This window comes from Chiloscyllium punctatum, chromosome 35 (genome assembly GCF_047496795.1).
Source record: "Chiloscyllium punctatum isolate Juve2018m chromosome 35, sChiPun1.3, whole genome shotgun sequence".
Classification (NCBI taxonomy): Eukaryota; Metazoa; Chordata; class Chondrichthyes; order Orectolobiformes; family Hemiscylliidae; genus Chiloscyllium; species Chiloscyllium punctatum.
This window is the reverse complement of record NC_092773.1, coordinates 72563873-72574576: the sequence shown is the minus strand read 5'-3', so window position 1 is coordinate 72574576 and position 10704 is coordinate 72563873. Positions and strand designations below refer to the sequence as shown.

Below are 10704 nucleotides of genomic sequence, written 5' to 3'. Positions count from 1 at the left end.
CACTTCAGTTCTAAAATGTTTATATCTTATGCATTTAAGTTCATGATCATAAATGAGATTAAGTACTTATTCCCTTATTCTCGTATGTTTTTAACTCGTCATTCACTTTGGTTCTTATTTACTCACCATGTTATTCTATGATGTTCTAATTCACATATTGATGTATGTTCGAATTCACCTATGTTCTTATTATCTAACCTTCACATTCCCTTATATATGTATTCGGATATTCACTTATGTTCTGTTGTCTTCGTGTCTTCTAATTCGCTTTTGTTCTTGTGGTCACACGCACCTGTGTTCTTATTTTCTATTTAACTATTTTCTTATTTTCTGTTTAACTTATGTTCACTTTATATTATATTCTTTTTCACTCCTATTTTTATTCTCCTGTGTTCTTATGTTGTTTGTCACTTCTATTCCCCTTCATTCTTCCCAATGATTTTATGGGCGTATTTTACCAATCACTTTTGTTCTTATTTCTTTGCTCATGAAATATTTTAGAGATGTTCTTTTTCTCTGATGCTCGTCTGTTCTTTTCTTTGCGTGTTTTTATTCTCTTGTGTTTTATTCTATTCTGTTCATATGTTCCTACTGTCTTATATCTGCTCTAACATCTGCATTTTTTCTGTTCTTGTCTTGTGTTGGTTTTCTCTCGTGTTCTCATTTTAGTGTTCGCAAATGCTATGTTGGTGTTATTTTCTTTTTCCCATATGATCTTATGCTCTGACCTTGTTAATCACTAATGTTTATCCTGTCTTATCTTCATGTTCTTTTTTTTGTTCTTATTCAATGAGACACTTATTTTCTAAGTCGCTATTGTACGTATTCCATTATAATCTCATTATGTTATGTTCTTATTCTGTTGTGTTTTTAGTCTCTTATGTTCTTCCTCTCCGATATTCTGTTTTCTGTTCTACCCTTATGCCCTTATTGTATTATTTTATCAGTCAGTGTTATTTTTATTGTTTTGGTCTTGAATTGAGTATTCATGTTCTTAATCGCTAGTGCTCTGATGTTCTTGTTCTCATATGCTCTTATCCTGTTGTGTTATTTTTTTCTAAAATGTTCATATATTCTGGATATCTTATATTGGTCTTTAGATATGTTGTTTTTGTCTTTTTTTGAGTTTTCATTCTCTTACGTTCTTACCTGAATATTTGCACATGTTCTTATGCTCTTATTCCCTTGTGTTATAGTTCACCTATGATATTATTAATGTACCTTCCTATTCCCTTGTGTTTTATTTGCATATTTACTTACATTCTGATTTGCTTCTGTACTTATTCCCTTTCTTTATTAACTTACATTTTTAGTTTGTTGTTTTCTTATTCTCCAATGTTAATGTACTTATTATCCACTGTTGTCGTTTTTTCATTCCCTTATTTTTTTTTCCTAATTTACTGTCGTATTATTTTATTCTCAAATATTTTCATTCTCTTATGTCCACATTCTCTTTTTCTGTTATTCATTTGGAGTAGTACCGTCTTCATCTCTAAATTCCTTATTCTCTTACGTTTTTATGCTGTTATTTATTATTGCCTTATGTTGCATTCTCACGTATTCCTATTCTCGTCAATTCGTTTTCTCCGACGTTAAAATTCTCTTATTCGCTTTTTCTAATATTCTTATTCGATGCAAATGCTTACATTCTAATGATTATCCATGTTATGCTCTCTTGTGTTCTTACTGCTTGACGTTCCTATGGTCTGCTCACTTATGTTCTCAGTCAATTACTTTGAATTCTATTTTAATCTTCTGATTTTAGTCTCTTATGTTCTTCTTTTTCTAATCATAAATAAGCTTATTTACTTATTCACTTACATTCTTATTCTGCTTTTCTCTAATTCTGATATTCCTTTTTAATCTCTCATGATCTTGTGTGTTTTCTCATGTTTTTTTTCTTTTATTTTCCTATGTTGCTGCTCTCTTATGTTCTTATTCACATCGATTGATTTATTTTCTGTTCTTATTATTTTCTCTTATGTAATCATTTCCTTTTTCATTAAAGCACTTATGCTTTTGTTTTCTGAAGGTCTTATTCTCGTAACATCCTACGTTCTTATACTCTTTCATTTTAAACTCAACTGTACTTTGTATGTCCTCGTATATTTATGTTCCTATTCACTTATTTTAGTATTTTCCATTTATGTAATTCTCTGATTCATGTGCTTATTCTCTAATGCTCTTCTGTTTCTATTCTCCTGTTTAATTATTCCATTGTGTTCCAATCCGGTATTTTTCCTATTTTTGTACTCACTTATGTTCTTACTCACTTATATTGTTTTTTCGATTTAAATCTCATGCTTTTTTATTCTATATTCATATTTGCATATTCATAAATGTTCTTATTTTCTTATTCTCTTATACTCGTATGTTGTCATTCTTTTATCTTATTATTCGCATAGGTTCTTCTTACTTTATCACCTTCTTCCCTTTTGTTCTTATTTGCATATGTAACTCCTCAAATTTTCTAACATTATCATTGTCTTACCTTCCCATTCTCTATTGTTCTTATTCATATATTGACTAATAGTCTGATATTTTTGTTCCCTTATATTTTTGTTCACTGTTGTTCTCACGGTCTCACGCTCTTATTTGCTTACTCACTTGTGTTTTGTTTTCGTATTTGCATCTGTACATATTCTCTTATGTTGTTCGGATGTTATGTTTTCGTTTCGTTCTGGTCTTATTTTCTTATGTTCTCCTTCTCTTACATTCTCATATTCTCTTCTTCCGTTATATCCCTCTTCACATATTTATTACTCACCTATGTTCTTATTCTTGTGATCTCAAACTCTGTCACTCTTTTTTTATATATACTTCTATTCTTGTTCTCCCATGTTCTTGTTCTCCCATGCCCAACAAGTCCACATCGACCCTCCCAACATAAACACACCCAGACCCATTCTCCTATATTTGCCCCAGCTAATGCACATGGGAATACGGGCAATTGAGCATTGCCAATTCACCTGAACTGCAGATTTTGGGACTGTGGGAGGAAACCGGAGCAAACCCACGCTGACACAGGTAGAATGTGCATACTCCACACAGACAGTTGTCCGAGTCTGGAATTGTAACCCGGTCCCTGGCGCTATGAGGCATCAGTGCAAATCACTGAGCCGCCATGATGCCTGGTCTGGAGGGAAGGCCTCATGAGTAAAGGCTGAGAAACTTGGGTCTGTTCTCAGCTGAAAGAAAAAGGCTCAGATGGAATTTGATATAGACATACAAGATGATCAGAGGATGAGATAGATAGACATGAAAGTCATTTTCCTAGGATGATGACGTCAGCTTGTACGAAGCTACATAACTGCAAATTGAGATGTGATAGATTTGAGACAGATGTCACAGGCAGGTTCTTTACTGAGACAGTGGTAAGGGCGCGGGATACTCTTCCTGCCAGTGAAGTTAACTCAGCCACATTATGGAGATTTAAACAATCCTTGGAGAAGCACATGTGTGATGATAGTATTTTGTAAGGCGATAAGCTGAGAATAGTTCAAAGGTCGGCGCAACATTGAGGGCCGAAGGACCTGTTCTGCGCTGTACTCTTCCATGTTCTATGTTCTATGCCCTTCCCCACAGTAAGCATTCATACAAAGCACAGGTTTCATATCTCCCCCATCTCGAGCAGCACCAAACAGAGACGGACTTATTGATTTTTATGGTGTCCCGGTACTCTTCACAGACTCCTTTTAGCCCTTAATGTATTTATAAATCCAGTTTTGACTGACTTCAACAAAGCAGCATGCTGCAATTGAGCTAAGTAGAACTGAAAACTACATTAGACTGATTCAAATTCAGACGTGTTATCCATTACACAACAGGGCCGACCCACCGTTGACTTCCTCTCATCTTTTCCATATGTAATGGAGACATTTATATCGGGGGGATACAAGATTGCCAAGGTGAAGAACCAGCAAAGAGAATTAGCGTCACTACTTTATTTCAATACATCACACTTTGTGAAGCAGTGCCTTTCACTGGCAAATTGAACACATTCGTCTTCAGGTGCCCCCTTCAGTGTTGCCTGCATGTCTGCTGGACGTTTCCATTGCTGTATTCACAGTCTCTACGCGATTAAATGATCCACTCCAGTGAAATGTACGTTCCTAATCTGAGTCATGGTCTCTTCCTTTCAAGACCCTGAACAAGTTCAGCGAGAAATCTCTGGTCATTTCTAGCCCGGGATCTGGAATCAGACGATTGTCACGACACCCTTATTGGTGCTGCCCGCTCACTGGAGACCAGCGCGTCAAAATGAGGCCCTGTGACCACCAGCCTTTTCTTTGCGTTCCTGCAGTACATCTGCTAAACATCAGATTATCACAGCTCCGCTTTCTTCACAGTGAAATCCATTGCAATGATATGAACTTTTTCGAAACTTGGAGAGAGCAACTTTTCAACTGAAGTTTGTTATGGAGTCAACGGCATACACATTATTGTCTACAAGTCAGGTTGTAAGTTTTACGGTCAGCATCACAGGAGTTCCCTCATAAGGAGTCCTAATTTGCATCGCACAGACCTGGATATAATTCCCACTCAAGTAATGAAGATTTTTTTCCTCTTTTTGTGAATTATTAGAATGAAAACAAATTCTTGCTTGTATGCAGAGCACACACCCAGATCCTGCCGGAATCTGTCAGTAATTGTTTCCATTCGTATATAACGGCAAAGGCAGCAGATACACGGAAAACGACCACCGCAAATGCCCCTCCAATCATATCACCTTTCTTAGTTGGATGTATCTCGCTGATCCTTCAGTGTCGCTGAGTGTAAATCCTGGAAATTCCCCACGAGCGGTGTCCTGGCAGCATGTCTGTGCTGAGGAGTTGAAAGGTTCAGGAAAGTAATTTATCCCCTCCATCACTGTGGTAATTCTGGATATGCAGTGAATCCTTTCTCATTGAGTTACAACTATACTCCAGGAATCCGTTTCGAAAATTTAATGGTTCCTATCAGACATCTGCAATCGTTTGAAATAAGTTGAGACGTGGACGAAGACAGTAAAATAAAGCGATAGACAACGATGCCTGGGAGGCATAAGGCAGGAAGTGAGCGCGGAACTGATAGTGCAAACCTCAATGTCGGTGCCATTGGGTCAGCTTTTACTGCCCAATGTTTATACTTACTTACACATTGTACCTCGTCAATTAACCACAATGATCTTGTTCCTCTTGATGTGAGGTCCCTTCTGTTTGTATTAACGTGGTTCATGGGCCCCGATAGAATGAACACATCCTCTTTCTCCAGTCACTTTAACCAGGTGAAACTACCAGTATTAATTGAATACAAGAAGAGATTATGTTTTTCTGTGCCTTTTCAGTGAGGAATTTTCAGCTTTAAACTGTTTGTATTTGAAAATACGAGGATTGATTGCAATTCTTTGTTCGCAACATTGATCCGAAAACACATGTGAGGAAGTGGTTAAGCAACTTCACATATAGATGAGTAAGGACAGTTTTGCTGTGGCGCCGTGGCTTAGTTGGTTAAAGCGCTTGTCTCGTAAACTGGAAATCCTGGGTTCAACTCCCAGCGGTGCCTATTTGTTGCGTTCATGTTTGGGCTTTGGTGTTTCAAGTCTTCACGAAACTCACTCATTGCCGTTTTGGACTTTCACGCTGTTATGATTTGGTGATCCAGGTTAAGTTCCACCAGTGAATGCCACGTTTTTTATATTCCGAACTATTACTTATATCTGTGGTTTCTTTCCACTATTCCACAAGCACTTCTGCTTTTCCTCATCTCATATTCCCCCTCCTTCATTCCCAGTTCGGTCGGAACAACGATACGAGGCAGGAGACGCTGCAGATTTGACGGGGAATATTGTGGTAATGGCAGAGATACCACCAGCTGTTCACTCACATTCTCTGATGTCACCGTTCATACATTTAAACCAACAGTATATACATCGTTGTGCTCCTTTATTTGTAGTGTAATTGTTTTTTATCCTGGTGGATTAGGAATTCTATTTTGAATTCGAAACTGTCATAATTGTTTGAGGAAGAGGTGTCGCCTTGCCTGGTTTGAAGTGGCAGACACATTATCTGGAGAATGTGAGCCCAGTTCAATGCACTCCAGTCAGTGGACAAAAAGCCTCTCAGCAGCTCCACACTCAAACAGTCACGAAATGTCAGACTTTTCATAGAGCTGAAATAGGTAATGAGCTGGATGGACAGACAGAGTGTCGGAGAATGTGAAACAGGAAGAGGGTGAGACAAAGAGAGAAATATGGAGACACATGCTGAGTTAGACACTGAAAGGACCAATTCTCCATTAGACATTGCTGCAAACCGAGAGAAGAGAAACGAAAGAAGGCAATCATTTAAGCATAGCCTTTCACCAGCTGAGAGCAACGGAAACAGCATTACAGTCAATAAAGTCCTTTTGAATTTATAAAGGTGACGGTTGTCTGTCATTGAGATATTTTGATAAAAATCCTGATTCAACAGATAAGACTGATAATTTCCCAATTTTATAATATAGAAATGTATAAGTAACGGATATCTGTCGATCTAAAACTTTAACTCAGTTTTCTCCACAGACGCTGTCAGGCCTGCTGAGTTTCTCCAACAATTCATGTTTTCGTTCAGATTTACATTCTCAAAGAAAAATGAAAATCAACATTCTGTTGATCGCTTCACTTTTAAAACCCATCAGAAAATAAAACTGGTTACACTCTCAGACACAAATATACATTACACCGACTGTACACATGCAAACATGCAAAACCCACTTTCAAATTCAGGCCCAAGACCGAAAGTCTCCGTATCGTATTCGAGTCTCGAAACCGCATTGGTAAATCACGTTTTCGCGACCTGCCAAATGCACAGCTGTCAAATTGACTGGCTGTAACAACAAGCTCCATTGAATCAGCCTGTCCTTGGCAGAGTGGGAGCGGGAGAATAATATTGATTCACAGATACGTTTTCAACTACAAATTCACTCTGTCATCACGACCACGTTATTACATCTCAGGAACAGTACCTGACTGTATCGCACCTCAACAGAAAATGACAACTTTAGATGCTGAAGATGAAAGTCAATAAGTGTAGCACTTGGAAATCACAGCCTGTCAGGCAACATCTAAGGAGCAAGGAAATCGACGATTCAAGAATTCCTGATGAACATCCTATACGCGAAACATAGAATTTCCTGCTCCGCGGATGCTGCTTCACCAGCACCACACTTTTTGACTCTATTCCCAACTCAGCTGATCTGCTTCGGAAAATTGATGATGAACTTGCCAGCATTCAGTTTGAATCTTCTGTCACATGTTTGACAGCTTGCAACATTCCATTCCTCATAAAATTAGATCATTCAAGTTGCGAGCTAAAGATGAACTGTGGATGCAGGAAATCTAAAACACAAGCATAATTGCTGGAGAAACTCTGCATTCTCTGATATCAACTGAATATTGAACATTAAGGGTGAAAAGGAAAAGAGAAAGCTGCAATTTGATAACTGCAACACTTCGTTTCTCCAAAAAAGGACATCATGAAATGCAGTATTTCGATCAGGCTCTCACCGTCTCAAGTACTGATAGGATTGCGGAAATAAATGTTGGCCCAGTCATTGCTGAACAAATAAATTAAAAGACTTATTGCGTTCCTAATCAGTTGTGTCCCCGGCAGACCATGTTAATGTGATCCACAAAGAAGGACAGCCAGGTCCCTCTGTATTCCAGAGACCTGCAATATCTAATTTAAATAAAAGGGTCAGTATTGAATATTCCTGCAAACATCTCATTCTCCACTTAATACTGCATTGGTCAATAATTTACTCACAAAAGTCCTCATCTCAACATCACTCAATTTTTATATCCTTAACGGTCTCTTCACCGTTTACCTTTCAAATTATTTTCACCAAGTACATGCCTTTTTTTTTTAAATCGAAGACTAAGCTGAGATGATATCTGTTGGAAATCCAAATATCTCTCTATCACACTTTCTCCCGTGTTTAGTGTGTCCGTGTAAAATGCGTTAAACGTGTGCCCTCTCGGTTTGAATTCCACCATCCTGGGTAAAAACAAGGCCTAGGCCAGTCACCGATCCAACCGCAGTCATGATTTTTTAAATGTCTACGAGTTTACACACCAGCCTGGAATACTGCTGGGAAAAGACCTTGCTCAAACATTCTCTCCTTACAACTCAAGCCCCTGCTCAAACACTCTCTCCTTACAACTCAAGCCCTCTCGACACTGTAACATCCTTGTAAATCTTTTCTTCACTCTTTCAGGTTTTACAATATCTTTCCTGTTGAAGGTGATCGGAATTGTCAGCAATATTCTACATGTGGCTCCACTGATGTTCTGTACAGCCAGAACATGACATGTGAACTTCAATAATCAATGTTCTGACTAATGAAGGCAAACGTGCCAAATGCTTTCTTCACGAACTTTTCGACATGTGACACCGATATTCCTGCTCTCATAATCTTTGCCTTGACTTATAAAGTCGAACTTGTCTTCTTAACGACTATATTCTGCTGCCTTCACAAATCTGTGGACCCACATGCAAAGTCACTCTGTTCCTTTCGGTTTCCCAGCGTCGTACCGTTCTTTGAGTACTCCCATGACGTGTTACTTACGAAATGCATCGCCTGATGTTTTTATTGTTATTTTTAGCTCCCCCTATCTGCCCATTTGACAAATCCAACTATGAAATCCTGGACCCTAAGATCTTCCTCCTCACTGTTCACCACTTTTCCAATCTTCATATCCTCCTCAAATGTTCTTATCATTTCCCCAACATTATTTCTATATTGTTTTTGTGCAATCATAAACATTAAGAGACACAACATTGATTCTTGTGGTACACCACTGAAAACCAGTTCCACGTCTCAGAAACAGCAGCTTCCTTGTCTCCAACCAACCAAATAATTTTGGATCCAACTTACCACGTGAACCTGTATCCCTTTAAATTAACCCTGTTACCAGTCTCCGTTGTGGGAACTTGTCTCAGGCTTTCTAAAACCCTCATAAACTAAATCAATTTCACTACCCTCGTTTAAACATCTGATCACTTCCTAAAAAAAACTGATCTGTCAGTCACGAATTCCTCTGACAAAACCATGTTGACTCTCGCTTGTCAAACATTCTCTGAAGAAGTTGCAATTAATTCTCTCCTGAAGAGGCTTCTTATTAAGTTTCCCGAAATGTGATGTTCGACTCACTGCTCTGTAATTTGCTGCATTATCTCCGCCAGCCTTATTGAAAACTGGAACCACGTTAGTAATCCTGAAATCCTGTAACCACTCCCAGGTGGCCAAAAATGAATGTAAAACATTGGTCAGAACACGTGCAATTTTCTCTGTAGTCTCACAAAGCAACGCGAGACACAACCACATTCCGACCTCGACATTTGTCCAATTTTAGCCTGTTAAAACCTCCAAAACCATCACAGTCGCGATGTGAACCGGCTCAAAAAACTCTCAGTCCCTCGTCCCTGCATTCTGTACCCAGATATTACCCCACATGGACTGTTCCCCGGCTGCATGTTTAAGGTGATTCACTCAGTCATCCCATTTACTGACACAACTGTACTATCACACTGGAGGGAGATCATTCAGGTATTATATGTGGAAAAAACTGTTAAAGCCTTTTCGCCTATAAATCCTTTTGCTTTGACAACCAATGGCACATTGTCACAGTGAGAAAGGGTTTTAGTGTTATCTATCTGAAAAAAAAAGTCACTAAGTTCCACCTCCTGCAGAAATTCCAGTCTGTTCAGATTTGGCATGAGATTTTTTTCTCTCTCTCTTTCTGTTCTTGATCGCATTCAAAATAGAACTCGGTGACAAATCCCATACAAATGATTGCTGTATTAATAGACTTAAGAAGTTGATGCCTATGGCTCACATTGCAATAGCATGAATCGACAAGAGAAGTTTTCAAACGGAACAGAGTACTGTCTTCGGTACAGAGGATCATTGAGCACGGACGATCTCAGGCCACCAAAAAGGCACACGCACGACCTTATTTCCTCGATCATTCACAGTGTCAGATGGCCTGAGACAGAGTTCTGCGCCAAGGAACAGGTTCAAAAGCAGAAGGTGCTGGAAGAGGTAAGCAGGTTTGGCAGCATCTGAGAAGAGAAATAAGAGTTAGTATTTCCGGTCCAGTGACACATCCTCAGAACTCAGAATCTACGAAATATTGACCGATCTGCAAAGGATAGGGTGGTGGGGTTGGAGTTGAGGTAAGAAGTAAACGGTAGGTTGCTGTCGAACTCAACGACAGATAGAAGAATTGGGTAAACTAATGGATAATGATCAAGCTGAGAGGGTGAGTAGTTTTTTTTTGTGTGGAGACTGTTCGTGAATAAACATTGATAGTGTGTAATGGCTGCATATGTGATGGCAAGGAGTGGTGTGTGAGGTGGAGGGCAAGGAGATGGATGAGTTCAGGACCTAAAAGTATTGAAATTGATGGAGTCTGGAGGGCTGCAGCATTCCCAAATGGAAAATGCGATGTTGTTCTTCAAGCATGTACTGAGCTTCTCCGTAACACTGCAGTTAATCTGAGACAGAGATGTTGGCCAAGGAACGGGCTGGTTCGCTAATGTGGCTGCGAAGTGGTAGATTAGTGTCTTTCTTGAAGATGGAACTTGGATTTTCTGTAAAGCAGTCACTCAGTACACACTTCATTTCCCAAGACAGTGGAGACAACATCGCGAGCAGTGGATATGGTGGATTGGGTTGTGC

The 10704-nt window shown here is 39.0% G+C and overlaps 1 non-coding gene across 1 annotated transcript; it reads left to right on the top strand.

Moving 5' to 3' along the window:
- The first annotated feature begins 5470 nt into the window (after window positions 1-5470).
- Window positions 5471-5544, top strand: trnat-cgu (transfer RNA threonine (anticodon CGU)). The gene has a single exon. It is a non-coding gene; the product is annotated as a tRNA-Thr (tRNA).
- Window positions 5545-10704: the final 5160 nt, after the last annotated feature.